General features: G+C 41.8%; 1 protein-coding gene across 9 annotated transcripts in view; it reads right to left on the bottom strand.

Moving 5' to 3' along the window:
• Tom1l2 (target of myb1 like 2 membrane trafficking protein) overlaps positions 1–21,071 on the bottom strand; it is a 113,778-nt gene that overhangs the window by 87,787 nt on the left and 4,920 nt on the right. The window contains exon 2 of one of the 9 annotated variants that reach the window (XM_063242269.1): positions 20,175–20,260. The exons of the other annotated variants lie outside the window; for them this stretch is intronic. The gene's annotated coding sequence lies outside the window, so the exon portion shown is untranslated. The remainder of the gene's footprint in view (positions 1–20,174; positions 20,261–21,071) is intronic. 9 annotated transcript variants of the gene reach the window in all.

The following is a 21,071-nucleotide window of genomic DNA, read 5'->3' as shown; positions in this document are numbered from 1 at the left end:
GGTACAGAGAAGAAGGCCTCAGCCCAGCTACCTGGAAAGTCCTCTGACAGACAGCAGTCCTTGGGAGCGAGGAGGACTTGGAATCTGTGGGAGATTGCAGGAGTAAGCAAGTATAGAAAGCAGGAGCAGCAAAGTGCAAATGCAGAGACAGAAACACAAAGGCTGAGCTGTCGCCAGGTCTCCTGAGGATTACTGCGCAGCTTCCCTGTTGGTATCACTTCTTCACTCTCTCTTATCATAGCCTACCCTCCACATTATTCTAGGATGGTCATTCTCAGACAGAAATCTGGACTGGGGCTGTTGTTCACTGGTACAGTACTTGCCTAGCATATGAGAAGTTTCAGGCTCGAGTCACAGTAGACAGAGAGAGAGAGACAGACTCAGAGACAGACAGAGAGACGCAGAAGACATCACAGTGTAACCACATTTTCTCCCTTTTTATTAAAAAGCTTCCAGAACTCCCCACTTCAAATAAAGTCTATGCCCCTGACCATCAGGGTGACTGTCTCCCACCAGCCCTCACTTCTGCCTGAAGCCTCAGTGGTTCCCATGTAAATACCCAGGCCTCCGTAACACAAACCCCTTTTTCTAATGCCTTCTCTTCCCAGCACATCCCTCTGACTCTTGGTGAACTCTTTCAGGGGTAACAGCTCAGATTTCATCTCCTTTGTGAAGGTGTCCTCACTCTGCCCAGCTCAGTGCACAGCCCTGTCATTTGAACCCCCCAACACCACCCCGCCCCACTGCACTTATGGATCTGCCTCCTAATGAGAAGGTGGGCACTAAGGCACTGAGGATTGACCAACACCAGGTGGCTATCATCACTATTAGTGACATAATTAATGCGGCCCCTGGGCAGACAGACAGGGGCTGTGCCAGTTATCACAGTGCTGGCACGAAGTGGCTGCTGAGAAAGTCTGCCTAGCGAGTGGACAGGAGAGGCTGGCAGAAGGCTAAATGGAAGGCTTCTTCCCAGCCATTGCTGAGACAGCCTTGCTTCAGTGTCTGCACAGCCCATGGCTGCAGGAGGCTAATTTAGTACCAAAAAATGCTGTAACAGTTTCCTTCAAAGATACCATACAAACGGAAAATGATACCCACAGCTTGATGCTCACCTCCATAGCTGCAAACCTAAAGAATATTTATGATCTGTAGGATCAGAGATTTGGTGTGTTAGAAGCAAAGAAAGGTCACAAGATGAACGAATGAAGACCATCTGCTCTTGGCTGGGGAAAGAGATCCCCACATTCAGAGTCATCCTCCCCAAGTGCACCAGGCACCTGTTTCTCTGATGAAAATCTTTGCACCAAAACAGAAATTTTTATTTAATGTAGAATAAAACCAATGTCTCCTACAAGGAAGGGTGACAAGCTGAACACAAACACGCTAACAGGGCGCTAAGGAAGCCTTCTGGCAGGGAAGCAGGAGGCCTTACAAACACAGCCCACAGCGCTCTCAGGGAGGAGGCACTTGTGCTCTCCATATTAAATTCTTAGTGACAAGGCTTAACGGAGGAGAACAAATGCTCCTAGAGATGTCTGCATGATTGCAAAGGGGAAAAACTCATTGGGGGCTAGCACTAGAGGAGTGCCTCCTCCTCGTTTTTCATAGGCCTGCTGCTCCTCCAATTCCCAACACCGTGCCTCTGACATTCCAGCAGATGCTGCCTGCCACTGCAGCACTAATCCTTCATCCTTAGGGGCCAATGGAAATGCAGGATTTCCCATTAATCAGGGCCGAGGACACCAAAATAGCTCATCTGACCTTTGCAAATACCAAAGGGTGGATTGAAAGTAGAAACTAGCAAAAGGTAATGCAAAAGTCTTTAGCTTTTCTTTCAGAGATGATTTTATGCCATCATTAGCCAAGAAACAGACTGCTGAGAGGCTCGACAAGGTTAAAAATTAGGTAGAAACAGCCAAGTTGGAAGCGAGATAGCCACCAGTGTCCCAGCACATGCATTCTTTGATGAATTATTTAGCATGCATTAAAAATATACATGGCTCAGAAATCTTCTGGCATTGGACTGAAAATAATATCAAACAGGGAACCAGCAGTTCTCAGAGATAACACACATTGAAATAAACATGGATTTCAATGCACAGTATCAGTTGGACTCCATCAAATAACAAAGAGCCAATATTGCTGTGGACTACAGATCTGCTGTTGATGAGAATCTTCTGGATTCTGTCTTACACAAGATCAAACTGATTATTAAGCTTTAGCACATACATATCCGTTTTCTACTTATAGCCTGTAACTCTTAGTCACTCGTTGATATTTTAGGAGTAAAAGTGATCCCTTAGGATTTTATGGAAATTTTCTTTGCATGGCTATAATTCAGCATCACATGAAACTGGATTTTAAGTAATCTCAATAAAATGTAGGACTCTGGGTTTTTTCCATTAAAAAATATTTACAGAAAATGCAGAAACAGAAAAGAAGCCACCTATATAAATTCAATGTTATTCCAATACAGCTTTTTTTTTTTTAATTTTTTTTAACTTTTTATCAGTACCAGGGATCAAACTCACGACCGCCTGCTTGCAAGGCAGGTGCTTATGCTGCTGAGCTAAATCCCCAGCCCCTCTAATACAGCTTTAACAGCTTTATTGAGAATAATTCATACACTATAAAATTCATCTTGCTTGTTTCTCTGGAGAGAGGGTCTCACTATGCAGTTCAGGCTGGCACTGAACTCACTATGTAATCCAGGCTGACCTCAAACTCACAGCAATCTTCCTGCCTCAGCTTCCCAAGTACTAGGATTACAGGCATGTACCATGCAAGCCCTACTTAAAGTCCATCCTTTTGAAATATACAATTTAGGGCTGAGGATGTAGGCCTAAGAGGCATAAGCGCCTGCCTGGCAAGAGTGAGATCATGAGTTCGATCCCCGGTACCAAAAAAAAAAAAAAAAAAAGAAATGTACAATTTAGTGGATTTAGTATTCAGAGTGTGAAACCATCACTATCTAACTCTAGGATATTTTGTTAAGTCTTGTTCTTGCAGTATTGTGGCTCAAACTCATCACTCTGCACATGCTAGAAAAATGGTCTACTACTGAACTACATCTCCAGTCCCAGATTCCAGAATATTTTCATCACCCCCCAAACTAACACTGAATCCATCAGTAATCATTTTCCATTGCCCCTCTCCTCTGCCACCCTCAACCACTACTAACCTGCTTTCTCTGTATATGGATTTGGATATTCCAGATATTTCACATAAATGCAATCAATTAATATATAGCCTTTTGTGTCTGGGGTTTTCACTAGGCATATTTTCATCCAATTTAAATTTTTTAGCCCTTAACCAGGTGTGGTAGCATACATGTGTAATCTCAGCACTTGAGAAGCTGAGGCAGGATGGTCATTGTGAGGTCAAGACAAGCCTAGGGTACATAGTGAGTTCAAGGCCAGTATGGACTACACAGTGAAACTTTGTCTCAAAAAAATGTTTTTTAGCCCTTTTCTAGGTTTCTTTCCCATCTTGATTCTTATACATTTAAAAAATCCTGGAGCTAAGGATGTAGATCAGTATAAAGTGTGTGCTTACTATGTACAAGATCCTAGGTTTGACTTTTTTGGCACTACATTTTAAAAAAAGCAAACAAAACCAAACCAAACAAAAATCCTTTGCTAACGTTATAGTCAAGTCTGGTGTTCACTTTGTTTCGTTTGCAATACTGGTAATTGAACCCAGGGCCTTTGTAATTAGCTACATTCCTAGTCTTTTTCTTATTTTTTAATTTTGAGGCATGCTAAGTCACTAAATTGCCCAGGCTAGACTCTAATTTGTGATCCTCCTGTCCCAGCCTCCAAGAATGCTGGGATAACAAGCATGTACTACCATGCCCATGTCCAGAGGAGAAGGAGGCCTACTTTGCTCTAAATGTCACTCTAAAGAAAGCCTTTCCTGACCTCGTCATGGTCTCATGGAGTTTATATCTGTAATCCTATGGAGAAATTATTGGAACTTCCATAATTCCAATCTACTATTTCCAGTGTAACCCACAGCAAGAATAAGAGATTAAACACATATCTGTAGTAATAGGAGGGTCCTAAATCCAGCTAGAACAATGGCTAACTGGAACAAAGGCCTTCACTGAGGGCTAAATCCAGGGTTTTATTAATTTGTGAAGAGTGGAGTGGCTTGGCTTGAGTGACTGTGAAAAAGGCAGGAAGTATGTGAGTATTGTGAACTGGGTTAGGTAGTAGGCCTGATAGCACCTCTGCAATATGCAGAGAGACAAATACAGAAAAGGTAATCTGTATATCACAGATTGAGGAAGTATCTTGTGTTTTGAGGTTGGTATTTCAGCTTTGGTGTCTATGCTTCATGCCCTGAGATGTCACAGATTCTGGAACCTCAGTCTCGGCAGACAGCTGGGCCACTTGCCCTAGCTCACACTAGTTGGGAGCTTTAGGTAGGGCATCACTGACCTGTCAGCTTGCCAGATCATTTTAATGGCCACACATCGCTACCAAGGCTAGATCCATTTGTTTTGCTCAAAATCAATTGAGGGGATAAAAAAATTCCCTAGCCAGCTCTACATATATCAATATACAGAAGTAGGGCTAGGTTTAGCAAAAATAGAGACAACTGCTCTTCTTTCAAGGAAAACAATCCTAGTGGTCCTCCACATCACTCCATAGTATAGTCCAATTTTAAAAGAAAAGTATGTGAGGGTTAGGCGAGTACTTAATAGCAACACCTGATCTCAGCAGAACCCTAAAAACTAAATACAATCTTCAACTAAGAAGAGGAAAGAACTTAAAAAGATCAGAAATTTAAATAGGAAGAGCTCCCTACCATCCACTGAGCTCTCTCTTCTCCAAATGATTATGAGTTTAATTATGCTCTCCTCCTGCAAATTCATATGACACACCCTTAATCCTTAATAACTCATAATCTGACTATTCTTGGAGACAGGCTTGCTTGCTTGCTTTCATTCTTTCTTTCTTTTTAAAAGATAAGAGTCTTGCTGTGTAGCTCAGACTGCTCTCAAACTCATAGTAATCCTCCTGCCTCAGTCTCCCAAGTGCTGAGATTACAGGCATATGCCACTACACTTGACTGGAGACCAGCCTTTTAGGACAGTTAAGTATTTTTCAAAAAAGGTTGCAAGAAAGGGCCATAATTCAATCTCATGCTCAGAGAAATGACTACATGAGGAGACAGCCAGAAGGTGACTATTTACAAGCCAGGGAGAGAAGCCTAACAAGCCCACACTTTGACCTCGGACTTCTAATCTCCAGAATTATGAAAAAATCAATTCTGTTAAGCAGTGGTATTTTGTTATGGCAGTTCTAGCAAACATCTTATTTAATACAACTTTTAAAAAATAGGAATTTCACTCCTACTTTTGGTTTTGGTTTGGTTTTTTTTTTTTTTTTTGGTCTTTTTCGTTTTTATCGGTACCAGGGATTGAACTCATAACTGCCTGCTTGCAAGGCAGGCGCTTATGCCGCTGAGCTAAATCCCCAGCCCCTTGGTTTGTTTTTTTGAGATGGGGTCTCACTATATAAAGCAAGATGGCCTTGAACTCACTATGTAGCCAAAGCTGGATTTGAACTCAAGGCAATTTCCCTGCTTCAGCCTTCTGAATGCTGGGATTACAAGTATGTGCCACCATGCCTAGCTTTTTACCCCTATTTTACAGATAAAGAAATTCAGGCTCAAATAGGTTAGTGCAGCTGGGGCTCAAGGTGAAGTTCTGATTTCAAAGCTTTTGTTCTTTCCAGAAAGTACAACATGCTGTAATTTATTTTTCATTATTTTTGTAGCATGAAGGGTCACACTGTTAAACAACAAAAAAAATTTTGTTCTATTTTTAAAAGACCAATACATCCTCTTCCCAGAATATACCTGGTTACAGTCCAAATTCAGAATTCATTCATTTCAGAAACATTTTTAAGGTAGGAAAAAAAAAACATTCAATGAGTCAAATATTTTATATGCATTATCCAACTTAAGTTTTAAATAATCCTAAAAGATGCCTTAGTTATAATTGAGGAAACTCAGACTCAGGGACATTAAATGTATCATGACACCGTATGTGTCTCATCTTGCAGTGAGTGCCCTTAGTCTAACAGTTTTACTTTCAAAGCCCAACTAAACTAAATTTCACTCACTAGCCTTTCCCTGGGACTTGCAGTACCGGGTGTTCTTCATTCCAAGATAAATATGCTCGGGTCCATCACTTGGAGGGAGTATGGAGCACAGCTGGGGAAGGTGACAGATCTACAGAGCTGCTGCCAGCCCATGCAGAGCTGCATGAATCAGAAAAAGAGCCTCTTTCTCAGAGTGAAAGCAGTGCCAGAGTATAGTCTTTTGAGCAGGTCTTCTTTCTGCCTTAGCTCACACACGTCCTTGGTGCAGTGAGCTCACCCAGACAGACATCTCTAGGCCAGAGAGACAGAGCCAGGGAGTGTTTGCTTCTCCTTCCTCTACCACCCACTGGTTCTGAATATCACAGCTCCCTCCCACAACTTATGATCTGGTCACACTGATTCTACAAAAGCAGGTAGAGGGCAGGGCCAGAGCTGCTCACATGGTGATGAGCAGAGCCAAAATGTCATGCCCTACAGAGGTCACAATGGGGGAGGGGGGGTAACACATGAGGAGTAGATTATCCTAAAGACCAGAAGAATGAGGAGCTAGAGCCAGAAAGCCAGGAAGTCAATGCAGGTCAAAACCAAGGGGATGCCAGGCCCAGTGCTAGTATCAGCCCTGTGTGGGCATTTCACACATGTTATTTTTCACACAAGTACCTTCTACTCCAGGCAGCTGTTCTTGCCCCTGCCACTCTGCTCTTTCTCCTCCAGTCCTCTTCCCAGGGCTAGGCAGTGTTCTGGAGTAGGAACAGCAACTAAGAATTCCTGCCAGGAAAAATTAGCTCCCAGCAACCCCTAAAGTTCACAATCCTGACATCAGTGAGCGGGAGTCTTATTGCAGGGAATGTACATCATGAAGCTTCAGCTGACAAGAGCCTGTCCCAGCTCCCAAGCCCCCCAACTGGGTCAGGAGAAAAAAGGTTACAAAATACCCCTAACAGCAGCTCCAAATCTCACAGGAGCAGCCTGCTGCTCCTACTCTAACCTGATATGTGCTACAATGGATTGAAGATAATTCACAGGGAGTAACTGGGGCACTAGGGGGAGGAGAGTGGTAGCTCTGTGATCACAGGACATTCTCAGTAAGTATGGCATCTGAGCCTTGTCTCACAGGAGGAGGAAACCATCCCAGAGAGAGGACAGAAGCAAAGGCCTGGAGGCTACCAGTATTACAGCCTGGAGGGGTTATAAAGAAGAGGTTTATTTTGGCTCATGGTACAAAGCCAATAGACCTAGTGATGGTCTTATCTTTGCTTACCCACCATGGTACTGGAGATTGAAATATGGACCTTCACGCTGAGCTACATCCCACCAGCCCTTTTTAATTTTTCATTTTGAAACAGGGTCTTGCTGAGTTACTTAGTTATGCAGGTTGGGCTTGAACTTATGATCCTCTTGCCTCTGCCACCAAGAATGCTAGGATGATAGGCACACATCACAATGCCTGGGGCCTTTCTGTGAGCAGAAATCCCAAGTAGGCCCAGAGTATCACATGGCAAGAGAAATGGAGTGTAAGTGCCCCTTCTGGGTCTGTCTGTCTCTTACAAAGTCACTAGTAATCAACCATTTCTAATTTTAATCACCTCCCAAAGCCCACCTGTAAAACATGGTCAGAATGTTTCCTTATTCTTTATACCTCACAACAGGCACCATATTTCAATACACGAACTCTTAGGAATACACAAAACCATGTCCAAATTATAGCAATGTGTCTCCAGGGATCTTCCTGGAGATGTGGTGAGCAGAGGAGTGGCTTCAGTCTGGGCCAGCCTGGGTTCAAGTTTGGGTTCCACCACCTATTCACTGGAGGCCTCTGGCACTCAGCCATAAATCTCAAAAACTAATATCCACTGTCTTGGTACCGCAGGGAAATGACCTGCACCCTCAATAATGGCAGTCCCCTTACGCACCCAAATTCTTTCCAGTTCTCTGTCAGGAAACCAAGTCTTATTAGATTCCATCTTTGCAAATGTTTCTCTTGATAGAAACAGCATTTTACCTTTCTTCTGATGGCCAATGTAGACTGTTCTTAGCAACAAACAGGAGTAACATTTCCTTGAGTTTTTTGTTTTGTTGTTTCTTTTTGAGCCAGCTCAATTTATAGCCCAGTCTGGTTCTGAGCTTGCAATGATTCTTCTACTTCAGTCTCTGGAGTGGTAGGACTACAGGTATAAGACACCACTCCTGCCAAGACCCTGATTCTTGAGGCTCCCACATCACAATAAAATGCTGGGACTTAGAGTCAGGGCATAAAAGATTGCCCTGGGGCAAAAAATAGAGAAATGCGGCTTCCTCCACAGATGGGGCAGGAAAAGAGCCAACACACTTGATATACTTCATGGAAAACTACATGGAAAATGGAGACTGAAGGGTTCTTAAGAAGAAACAATTTAAGATAAGCAAAGATCTCGGCTGGCCTTTCACAAGGGAGGTGGTTAGTGGTCTCAGCAGCTCCACCTCTGCATTTCCATGGGGATATGGCAAACAGAAAGGGAGTCAATCAAAGCCAACAGCTTTCATCTGCAGGTCTCAGAGAAGGTTTTCTGTTAGACAGTGGCAACCAACAAGAACCAAATGCTTCTCCCTCCTCAGATGTGTGGACTTATCAAGATAACTAGTGCTGAGGAGGGTCAGAGCAAACAGGCACCTGGGGCTCTGCTGGGGAGAAGCTAATTTGGACAGCAATTTGGCAGTGTCTATCAAATCTCAAATGCTCCAATAGTCTGACACAGGTATTTCTCATCTAGGAATCTAAACCACAGAAATGTATAAGGGTAAAAGATACATTGCTACAGAATTATTTGTAGAGATTTTTAAAAAGTCATGCCCACAAGCAAGACAATAATTATACAAAAATTGGGGCTGGGGATTTAGCTCAGCGGCATAAGCGCCTGCCTTGCAAGCAGGCAGTTGTGAGTTCGATCCCTGGTACCGATAAAAACGAAAAAGACAAAAAAAAATTATAAAATTTTTTTGAGAAGAAGTTATACAAATTGAATATTCACTCTATGCAATGCTATGCAGAATGATGTAACTATGTTACCATGCAAAGATCTCCAAAATATACAATGACATGACAAGTGTAAGTTGTACAATGAAGCCTATGTAAGATCCTATTTATAGAAGAGAAACTTTATTTTATTTTTGTCTTTTTCGTTTTTATCCGTACCAGGGATCAAACTCACGACTGCCTGCTTGCAAGGCAGGCGCTTATGCCGCTGAACTAAATCCCCAGCCCCAATAGAAGAGAAACTTTAAGGAACAAGGATCACACAAGCATGACAGGTGTTAACCCCTGGGAAGCTTACTGGGGGTGAGGCCTTTCATTTTTTTGTTTTTTGTTTTTTTTAACAATAAACACTTCCATATTGTCTTAATTTTTAATATCAGAATAGGAATATGTATCTGTTCCCATTCACTTGTGGACAGACAAGTGGCATAGAAAGCCAGAAATGCTCTGGATGGAGGAGGGCTGCACTACGGAATGTTGGAATGCTGGCCCTGCTGCAGGAAGGCCCCACAGCCACCCCAGGGTATACCTCCTCCTGCCAACCCATGGCAGCCTTTTCACTATCATGATGGAGCTGCAATGGGATGTCTGTGAGGCTATACTTAACAGACTGCTCTCTTCCCTTTCTTCAATCTCATCCTTTGGTGGAGCTCCGAGGGAGGAACTGTTTCATATCCTTCTCTCTAAGACTGCCAGGTTTTGAAACTAAAGATCTCTTGGGATATCTGTCAATGACAAGCTGAAGGGTATCCTCTCCCGTCTCCCATTCCTTTTTCTCTCTAGTCAACTACTTACCCTTCAAAATCAGATCCAGGCAGTACCTCTCAAGAAACTTCTTATTCCCACCACCACTGGGGAGAATTAACCTCTTCCCATTTGAGCCTCCCACTGGGCCTTGTCTCTAAATCTGTCACAGAACTCACACTGGACATTGAAATGATACCCCTTTATGCAGGTCTCCCTCTCAGTGCAAACTCCCTAAGGGAAGTAACAGTAACTCACACATGCTCAGCACCAAAAAGGTAAGGCACTCAGGGCTCTGGAAGGAATGTCATCACACTTTCCCTAATACTGCAATGCACTTGACTGGGGACCTAGGGAGGTGAGCTGCTCCAACAGGAGGCACTACCTTTTGATAAACATCTGGTCACAGAGGGCCAAGATAATGCTACCAACTCAATTGAGAGTTATAATTTCTGCTGTCAGCCACAATTAATCCCTCAAATTCCTCCTTTCTGTCATTACCTCTAAACCTGTAAGACTAGGTGGCCACCATTTCTCCCAATAAAGTAATTTTGTATAATAACCATCTATCAACATCTGGAAAGTATGAAATGTCACAAAATCCCATGATCCTGATGTTCTGTCTTCCTCCAGATACACATTCTTAGCTTAGATTCTAGGTGGGTGCTTCACTATGTACCCCCCAAAGGAAAGCCAATCACCTCCTCCATTCATTAGGACAGTTCCTATCACACATGGTAACTGCTGTCAGTGAAGGTATGGACAAATTGTAAAATGGTATAGTTGCTATGGAAAACATTATAGTAGTGCCTTAAAAATTAAAAATGGGATTACTGTATGACCTAGCAATTCCATTCTGATAGTAGGGATTCAAACTGATGTTTGCATATCCATGTTCATAGCAGTATAATGGACAACATCCCAAAGCTGTAAACTACCCAAGTATTTATCAGCGAATGAATGGATACACAAAATGTAATACATGCACTCAATGAAATACTACACAACTTTTAGAAATAAAAGATTTTGGCAGGGATTCAGCTCAGAGGTAGTGGTTACCCTAGCATATACAAGAATCTCTGGGTTTGAGCCTCAACATAAGAAGAAAAAGAGGAAGATGAGGAAGAGAAGAGAGAGATATTGACTGATTGATTCTGCACATGCTCTAACTTGGATGAACCTTGAAGACATGCCAAAAGAAATAAGCCAGGCAGTAAAAGATAAATACTGTATGATTCCATTTATATGAGGACACAGTTCTCTAGTCCTATTCTAGTCTTACCTAGAGTAGTCAGATTCATTGACACTATACAATAGTGGTTACAGGGGTGGGGTGAGGGAACAGAGGGTTACTATTTAATGGGCACAGAGCCAGTTTAGGAAGATAAAATGGTTCTGGAGATGGAAGGTTGTGTTCGCTGTGAAAGTGTATTAAATGTGAACATATTTAATGCTACTAAACTGTACACCTGGATGGATACAATAGTAAGTTTTATGTTATATATATATATATATATATATATATATATATATGTTTGCCACAGTAAAAACACAAGTGTGTAGAAAATCATTTTGTGCCCTATAATGTGAAATAATCAGAAAGGAATAGCTTGATTTCAGCAATCTTCCAGAAAGGTGCTTAAGACTAGTAGGTAGAAGCTGGGCATAGTGGTGCATACTTGTAATACCAGCAGTCGGGAGGCCGAGGCAGGAGGATTGCCATAAGTTTGAGGCCATCCTGGGCTACAGAGTAAGTCCAAAGCCAGTGAGTTATATAGTGAGAACCTGTCTCAAAAAAAAAAAAAAAAAAAAAAAGACTAGTAAGTGGGCCACAGGTCGTTTTCCTATTCCAAGCCCAGAAGAACAGAAAATCACATCCCCCTAAAGGAACTCACCACACAGAATCCAAACAAGAGCCACCACAGGAACATAGCCACACATGACACACAGGCCCTGAGCTAAGAGGAAACCTGTACCCATTGCAATGCATATGGATAGGGTGTGGCAGCAGTCATTACCTGATCTTGTTGACCTGCCCTTGTCTAATGCCACAGGAAGCTAGATGGGTGGTAAAGCAAGTAGGTTGTACCGTAGGCCTCACTACACTCTGATGTTGGTTGTGTGATTCTGAGAAAAATGCCCAGCTCATTCTGTGTGTGTGTGTGTGTGTGTGTGTGTGTGTACACAAATGCATATGTGCAGGGGACGAAACCCAGGGACTTCTGCATGTGAAGCACATGCTGTACCACTGAGGACACCCTCAGCCCTCCAGCTCATTTTAAAGACTAGCTTCCTTATGATTTCCGGAGAAAAAGTAGAAAACAAGAAAAACAGACTTGGTCTCAAACACAGAAGCTATCTGTGTGCTGGAGCTTAAAGTACTATTGATAACATCATTACAGAAGAATGTTTTCTTACTCTAGGGCACTTCAGTGTTTCTGAGGAATAAACATGATTTCTCTCTTCACTGGTGTGTGCTCAGGAAAGTCCCTGCTCCTATTCTGTGGCATATTTTCTGTAGAGAAGATAGGGAGCCTAGAAATCATGTTACAGTTGGAGCAAGCCATTTCCAATCCCATGTCAGAACCAAAGACTGAAGGCCACATTCTTCTTTTAAAGAAGGTGAGAGTAGATTTTTTTTTCTTTTTTTTGAGAGTACAGTTCTTAATACAAAACCAGTACCTATCTTTACAACCGACTGCATCCATCATTAACCAACCCCTCTTCCTACTGAGCTCTGACTCTAACATGCGGCTTCCCTGCAGATCCAGCTTTCCACGGCAGTCCTACACTATCATTATTCATCTTCCATTCAAAATATTAACCTATCCCACCTTTCATTTAAATAAATAGATAATTATTAAATATACGTAAATATCAATGCCACTGCATTCAGGGGTTCCTGTCTTTTGTGGCAGTGGAAGACCTAATCCAGCTCCTGAAGGAGAGGTGGATCTAAACCATGAGCAAGAGAAGAGTAGGCATGTCATGCAGGGTAAACAACACACTGTGCACAGGCAGGGAGGGAACAAGAATAGCAGAGCGCATGCAAAGGTCTGCAAGAGACGAAACAGGAAGAAGTGCAACCAGTGAGAGCCTTGAATACCAGATTTCATTTGAAGATTATTCCCAGGAGTTGGGGAGTTCAGGAGGTTTCTAATAGACTGTGCAGAGTTTTAAGTTGGCCACAGAGTGCAGAAAGACAAAGAAAATGAGGTAAGTGGTACCTGCAAAGATCTACACATGACTAGGGCTGGACTAAATTAGAGATGAAAACTAAGAAGAGGAAACAAATGCTGCGGACATTATGAAGAAAAACAAACAATCCCAACACAGACAGTAAGCTCTGCAGCCAAGAGAGGCCCCGCAGAGTTCCAGGCACAATGAGGCTCACTGGCCCCTCTGCTCAGCCCCTTCCTAACCTCCCTTGCCTTTGCCACTGTTCACCCCTGGAGCAATCTGCCTTTTTGTTCAGAAAAATATTTATGAAACTAAAATGAGTGCATCTCATGGGCATCTTGTCAGAAATGTGCCGTCACAAATGACATTTTCGGGTGTCAGAGTTAGTCTCTCATCTGCTGGTTGATCCAATTTGCCCAGCTGACAAGTGAGAAAACGGTGACACTAACAATTATAGAAACAAACTCAACCTAGAATCTGGAAATCAAGCTGTTCTTTCTATCTCTTTCATCACACCCTGCACAATATAGTGGCCCACTGGCAGCCAGCCCTCACTTCTTAACCAACAAACATAGCTCAGGGGAACTGGCAGAACCCCAGACTACATGACCTTTCAAGGTGGCAGGTGGAAAAAATAGGTATACAATTTAGGAGGTCTACAAGAAGAAAGCAGAAAACTTCTTTGAAGTATCACTAGGATTCAACACAAAATAGCACGTACTATATGCACTTAACCATACTTCTAAAACAGGCAGAACTAACCAAATCTGTGGTTGTTTCTGCATGTGTGCTAAAGATGAGCCTGAACTAGGAAAGGGGCTCTATGTTTTAAAAATTAATTTGGACAAATGGTAAACAGGTAGATCATGACCTACCTAAAGTCACACAGCAAATCAGTGCACCGTGATAACCAGTCCCAGACTTCCCAAGTGCGAGCCTAAGATTTAGTTCTCTGTTCTAAACTGGTGGCAGAAAAAGCAAGCAAAATAGACCAAAGGTGATTTTATGAGCCAGTGTCATTTAAACATCAAATTTGGAGCTACATAATCCCCTACCAAGCAAGGAGATTAACAACAAAGTATTTACCTTCATGAATCTGAGTCCACAACTGCCCACCATGAACTCCTGCCCTGCTAAGCCTGCTGCCCATCTACACATAGCCAAATGACTAAGAAGCTATGCATTAAAGAGCAAGACATATTCACTGTGGGACCTTGATAACGTGGTGGGGAAAAAAACACAGGATTTGGTCTTTGCCCCAAATTCCTGAGACAGAGCACCTAAAATTCTTGGAATCTTCTGGAGTAACATGTGTCTTTTATATGCAAATGAGATGGTACCTGGGTGTCGCTAGACAGCTTCAGGAAGGCTTCTCTTTTCAAGGTAGGCAGGCTGGGGCCTGGGAGGCTTTTTTGTTTTTGGTACTGGGAATCAAACTCAGGACCTTGCACTTGCCAGGCAGGCACTTAAGCCACTGAGCTATACCCCCAGCCTGGCAAAGGTCAGTGATATAGTCAATCACAATGTCACAAAACCTCCATTAAAAACTACACGACAGGGTAGACCCTCAGAGGGGAGGAAGCTCCGTGGTGCTTTCCATACCCTGTTCTATGCATTGTGTTCAACTGGCTCTTCCTGAGTTGTACCCTTTATAACGTCAATGGGAGTAAAGTGTTTTCAGCTCTCTTCAGTTCAGGGATTAAGAGCACTGATTTTGGAATCTACTGACCTGGGTTCAAGTCTCTGCCCTACCACTTACAAATCACACATCTTGGGAAACCTAGAGAGCTAGAGCTACAATGGCAGTCAAGTCCAACCTGGCCAACTTATTGACTTAGCAAGACCCTCTCTCAAAATACAAAAATTTCCAAAAAGGTCTGGGGATTTAGGTCAGTGGGAAGGTCTCTGAGTTCAATCCCCAGTCAGTACAGGACGAAAAAAAAAAAAAAAAAAAAAAGGCATAACAGCAAAGCAAAGGCTTGAACTTAAAATTTAAAACTTCATGCATCAAAGGATACTCTCAACATAGTAAAAAAGAAACACACAGCCTGGGACAACCTTTGAGCAACAAGACTCCAAGGGAACTCATCTCAATGTATTATTTCTTGAAGGAAGGATTATGATTATAATGTTTATTTTTCTCAACTTTCCCATATATTCCAACTTTCAAGTATTAGAAAAACAATGATTTAAATATCTTTGTGTTTTGAAATAGTCATTCCAGTGTTTCAAGCCCTGAAATAAATATAATATTTGCAAGTTATACAGCTGATAATGGTTAATATCCAGAATATATAGAGAATGCCTAAAATGAACAAAGAAACAGCCCCATTAAAAATGGGCAAAGACTTGAGAAGACACTTCTCCAAAGAAGAAAGCCAAATGGTCAATGAGCACATGAAAAGATGATCCATAGGACCAATTGTTAGGGAGATACAAATCTATGCCACAATGACACACTACTTCACACCCATTAAGATGGGCACTATGATGAAAAAAAGCAAAAGTAAGTGCTTGCTGCCAGGGGTGGTGGTGCACACCTGTAATCCAAGTACTTGGGAACCTGAGGCAGGATGAGCCCAAGTTTGAGACCAGCCTGGGCTACGACGTGAGTTACTGTGTAGTTCAGGTCAGCCTGAACTACACAGTAAAACCCTGTCTCAAAAAGACCAAAAAAAAAAAAGGTGTTTGTGAGGATGTGGAAAAACTGGTACCTTTGTGCACTAACAGAGTTAATATCAAATAGTGCACCAGCTATGAAAAACAGCATAGTGCGTCATCAAAACATTAAAAACAGAATTACTACATGATTCAGCAATTCTGCTTCTGGGTATACACCCAAAAGAATTAAACAGATATTTATTCATCCATATTTGAAGCAGAAAAAGTGGAAGCAACAAAAATGTATGTCAGTGGATGAATGGATAAACAAAGTAGCATATGGATACAATGGAATATGATACTGCTTTAAAAAGGAAGGAAATATGGGGGCTGTAGGGGTAGCTCAGTGATAAACAGTGTATTTAGTATGAGCATGGTTTAAGTCCCAGTAGAGAATAAGGAAGGAAGGAAGGAAAGAAGGAAAAAAGGAAAGTGAGTGAAGGAGAGAGGAAAGAGAGGAGAAAGGAGAGAAAGAGGAAAATACGGAGGGAGGGAAGGGAAGGGGAAGAAAAGGGAGGGGAGGAAAAAAGGTTAATTTTGACATGTTTCAGCATGGATGAACCTTTAATACATTATGCTGAGTGAAATAACTCAGACTCAGAAGGACAAACACTGCATTTCTATGTACACGATATTGCTAGAATAGTTAAATGCATAGTGACAGAAAGTAGAATGGTGGTCGCCAGGGGATGAGGGGACCAAGAGGTATTACTTCACTGTTGCATATTTAAAATACCTCTGGGGAACCATGGTGATGGCTGTACAACAATGTGAATGTACTTAATGCTACTGAACTGCACACTTAAAAATAGTTAAAATAGTAAATTTTGTTACATATATTTTAGCCATATTTTTAAAAGGAGGACAAATAGAAGCAAGTACCTTTGTGGAACAATGAATCTAGTATCAACAAATGTACCAGAGTTAGACTTCTAGGGGTAAGATTGCAGTCTGAATAAGCTACAGAATCTTGGGCAAGTTTTTAAAACACTTACACTTCCATTTCTTTATCTGTAAAATGGAGATAATATTGATGTTTTCAGAGAAATCAAAGAGATAATATGTGTATTTCACTGAAAAAAGATACCTGGTACATGATGAGAGTTCAGAAAAATCAGGCTAAGACTTTTAGCTTTGAAGATGCTAATCAGTAAGACTGACAAACTATTCAGAGTATACTCTACCTTATTTTGTGACGGTCATAAAGAAACAAAGAACACATCCTGCCCTGAAGGAATCTCCAGTCTTATTCAGAAGACAAGACAAGCAACAAATGACAAAATAAATAAGAACAGAAAACAAAAACAGGCAGCAGGACCCAGTAGACTTGAATATAATAATTGACTGTAGGATGCTGTGTTAGGTACACACATTATATCTCTCGTTTACTCTTCACAAAATCCTAGAGGACAAACATATCCTTCTCTATTTTGCAGGTAAGGGAAAAGCCAAATGAGTAACAAGCACTGAGTCCGAAGAAGAGAGTCATCCCCATCAACAGAGTAGAGGAGGAAGGGTGCCTGATGGACAGGACACTTGATGATTAGATGGAAAAAAGTTAGAGAGATTCTTCGAGGTCAGCACTGGCAGGAGCACTAACACAGGTACTAACTCTGAGATTGTTTTTTATTTTTATTCTGTTTGTTTTCTAAGGTATTAGGGATCAAATAGTCCTCACACATGCGAAATAAGTATTCTACTGCTAACCCTGCACCCCAAGTTCCCAAGACTTTTTTAAAGGCCTCTTGTTTAACCACAATAAGCTGAAAAAGCAGAAAAAAAACATGTTATTTATATCTTTTCAGGTTACTAGGTTAGCCCAAAAATTCTGAGTGATTTATCTGCTAGGTCAAGACAAATGTCCCTGGTGCTTCTCTCGGCACTGTATTGATACCCCTATTTCCTCACCTAATGTCCTAAGTCAAAAAATAAGTAAACAAATAAATATAGATTATATTAAAAATATGTTACCAGTGGTTACACAACATTACATTTCTGAGAAAATGGAGAGTAAATTATCAAATCTTCCATTGCTTAAGAGAATTTCCAATAAATTTATAGGAAAGTCATGATAGAGATTTCCTTTGCCTTTACCTTTTTCTATATTTTCCATATTTCCTATCTGGTAATACATTGGTTTTTGTTTTTTGGGTTTTTTTGGAAACAGGATCTCATTGTGCATGCAGTCTAGGGTGGCCTTGAACTCACTATGTAGCCCAGGCTGGTCTCAAACTTACACCCTTCTTCCTTCAGTCTCCTCAATTCTTTGATTTTTTTTTTAAAGCACACGGACATGAAAACTTAAGTATCTCAAACAGCCTTCCCCCAAAGCAGTGGCACAGCTTCAGAAAAGCCATTAAGTCTCAGCTCCTGTTGTTGGTCTCATTATTTTTCTGTTTTTGAGACAGGGTCAAGTAAGTTACCTAAACTGGTCTCAAAAGTTTTCTTGTGATATTCCTGCTTCAGCTGCTCAAGTAGAAATTACAGTACTTTACTTCTTGTTTCTGTACACGTTAAACAGAGTAAAAAATGAGCAGGCTGACCCTTACAATGTGACTTTCCAGGTTTGGTGTTTTATAATCTGCCCAGACAATTTAAGACAAATGCTCCCAGACTCCCTCCCAGTGATCCATTGGCCAGCACCTTTCTGTCTCTGCGGGAAGCTCATAGGAAATGTCCCTACCTCTGACCTTGGAACTAGCACTATCCACTGCTAATTTCCCGTTTGGACAGTCCCCTTCCTGTTTGGTAGTCAGTGAGACTTTGATGGTAAAGAAAAAGTGTTGGTGACAGTCAAAGTGAAATACTTCTGCCTCTGTAATGATACCTATGCCACTCCTCTCCCCAGAAATTTTGTAGGGCTCCCAGGGCCATCAGTGAAAAGAGTCCAAGCTAGCTGCCCTGTCTATAAAGAAAACAGACCCTCTACACTCAGGCCTTATCCTCCTTTTGCTAGCTCACCTTCTACCAGGCGAATGAAGCCAATCCTAACACCCACCTACCAGCCACCATCAGTTTGCTCAAGTTGTCATCTCCATCAAGAGAGCCCTCTGAGCCCTCCTTCCAATTTCCACATGAACTAGGTCCTCCCTATGCATCAAATCCCTGCTCTGTTGCAACCTAGTCCTATGTCAGAGTCTTCCTGAGTTCCTCCTTTCTCCTTAGAGCAGTCCTCCTATCTCTCACCTGCTGTGGACATACAGCATAAGAGGACACAAGTTCTGGAGTCAGAGTGCTGGATTAAGACTCTAACTCCTTTATTGCAAGCTGTGTGACCCTAGGTATGTTACATACATTCTTGTTGAGTGGTTGTTTTTTGTTGTTGTTGTTTTGTTTGGGGAGGGGAGGGTTTTTTTGTTTGACAGGGTCTTGCTCTATAATTTAGGCTGGCCTTGAACTCACTAAGTACCCGAGGCTGGCCTTGAACTCACTAAGTACCTGAGGCTGGCCTTAAACTCATAGTGATCCTCCTGCCTCAGCCTCTGAAGTACTGGGATTATACTCACTATCCCCATTGGCAAAATAAAACCACCTTTCTACTGGAACTGTTTTCATTTGTCTGTTTATTTGTTTCTATACAGGGCCTCTACACTGAGCTACATTGCCAACCCCTTTTTTTTTGAGACAGGATCCCACTAAATTGGTAAATTTCCCACACTGGACTTGAGCTTGCAATCCTCCTGCTTCAGCTTCCCAGAGTACTGGGATTACACATGTATGCCACCATGCCTGGCCGCACCATTGTTGTGAGGATTAAATGACAGCAAAATATATATATAAACTGTCCATTTATAGGCTGTCCATAAGAAAATCCATACTTAGTATTTAAAGAAGAGATTTAGCTGGGCATGGTGGTGCACACCTGTAATCCTAAGCATACTGGGAGGCTGAGGCAAAAAGATTGAAAGATGTCTACCTGACAAGCACAAAGTTGTGAGTTTGATTCTTGTTACAAAAAAAAAAAAGTTGAAGGTTTAAGCCCAGTCCAAGTAATTTAGCTACTAGTAAGATGGTATCAGAGCTGGGCATGGTGGCTCACGCCTGTAATCTCAGCACTCGGGAGGCTGAGGTGGGAGGATCGCTGAGAGTTTGAGACCACCCTGGGCTACAAAGTGAGCTCAAGGCCAGCCTAAACTGCATAGTGAGACCCCGTCTCAAAAAGACAAAAAAAAAAAAAAAAAAGATGGTATCAGAAAAAATTTTAAAGGGATGGGAATGTAACTCACTGCTTTCTGGTTCAATGCCAGTACCCCAAAGAGAAAGAGAGAGAGACAGAGACAGAGAGACAGCAAGAAATTGAGAAAGACTGGGCCAGCAGCAATAGTATCACTGAGGAACCGGTTAAAGAGGTAGAGAGCTGGGCAAGGGTGCATCTCAGAGGTGAGTCTGTGCCTAGCATACAAAAGGCCCTGGCTCCACCCCTATCACCATAAAAAATGTAGGCCTCACCCCAGACTTACCTAATTAGAAACTGTAAGTGAGGGGCAGCCATCCATTTTAACAAGCCCTCTAGGTGACTCCAATGAATGAAACTGAATCAGGAGATCTGAGGGCAAGAAATAATATACACAGAAGTACCAAGTGAACACTGCATCAGGAGTGGATTCTAGGCTTAACTGGCACAAACCATGCACGAGTCTCTTAGCTTCTCAGAACCTGTATTTCTTGTTCTTTTTTTTTTTTTATCGGTACCAGGGATTAAACTCAGGACCTCACAATTGTAAGGAAGGCGCTTATGCCGCTGAGCTAAATCCCCAGCCCCTGAACCTGTATTTCTTTAAGTCAGGGACAATAACACCCAAATATTAACCATTGGAATGATTAAAAGAGATTCCACTTAATCTACATATAGTAGGTGCTAAATAATTACAAGATCCTCCCACTTGACTTCTTGCATCTCACAAGGTTATAAAGACTAAATAAAATTATTTAGGACAAAGGGCTTTGCAAATTGACAGCTGATATAGCTATCAGAAGGAGGACTAGTTATTCTTGATACAAATGACCATGTTAAAGTTGAAAACCCATCATTCTCAGGATATTTATAAAGTAGTTTAGTCCAACATTACTCACAAGCACAAACTTTGCAACACATTACAGCTTCTTATGTTTATTAAAGCAGAATTATGAAGAGATTACCCACCCCAATATGAACAACAGCATTACTTACTGATCTCTGAATCTAAGTGAACTTCAGTTTTTCTCTTTGAAAAGGAATGTCTGAAAACTTTTCCCAACACACAGAAGGAAAATGGCAGGTATCTCGGAGCAACCTGAACCAGACTTGGGGAACTCCTCATATACCACATCCAGCTCTTTGTGGTGGGGAAAGGGGGAAATTAGTAACATTTTGAAAC

Source organism: Cavia porcellus, unplaced genomic scaffold, assembly GCF_034190915.1.
Source record: "Cavia porcellus strain 051 isolate PalLab524CR breed Dunkin Hartley unplaced genomic scaffold, mCavPor4.1 scaffold_32, whole genome shotgun sequence".
In the NCBI taxonomy this organism is placed as follows: Eukaryota; Metazoa; Chordata; class Mammalia; order Rodentia; family Caviidae; genus Cavia; species Cavia porcellus.
Note: the sequence above shows the minus strand (reverse complement) of the source record. Positions and strands in the feature narration are given on the sequence as shown.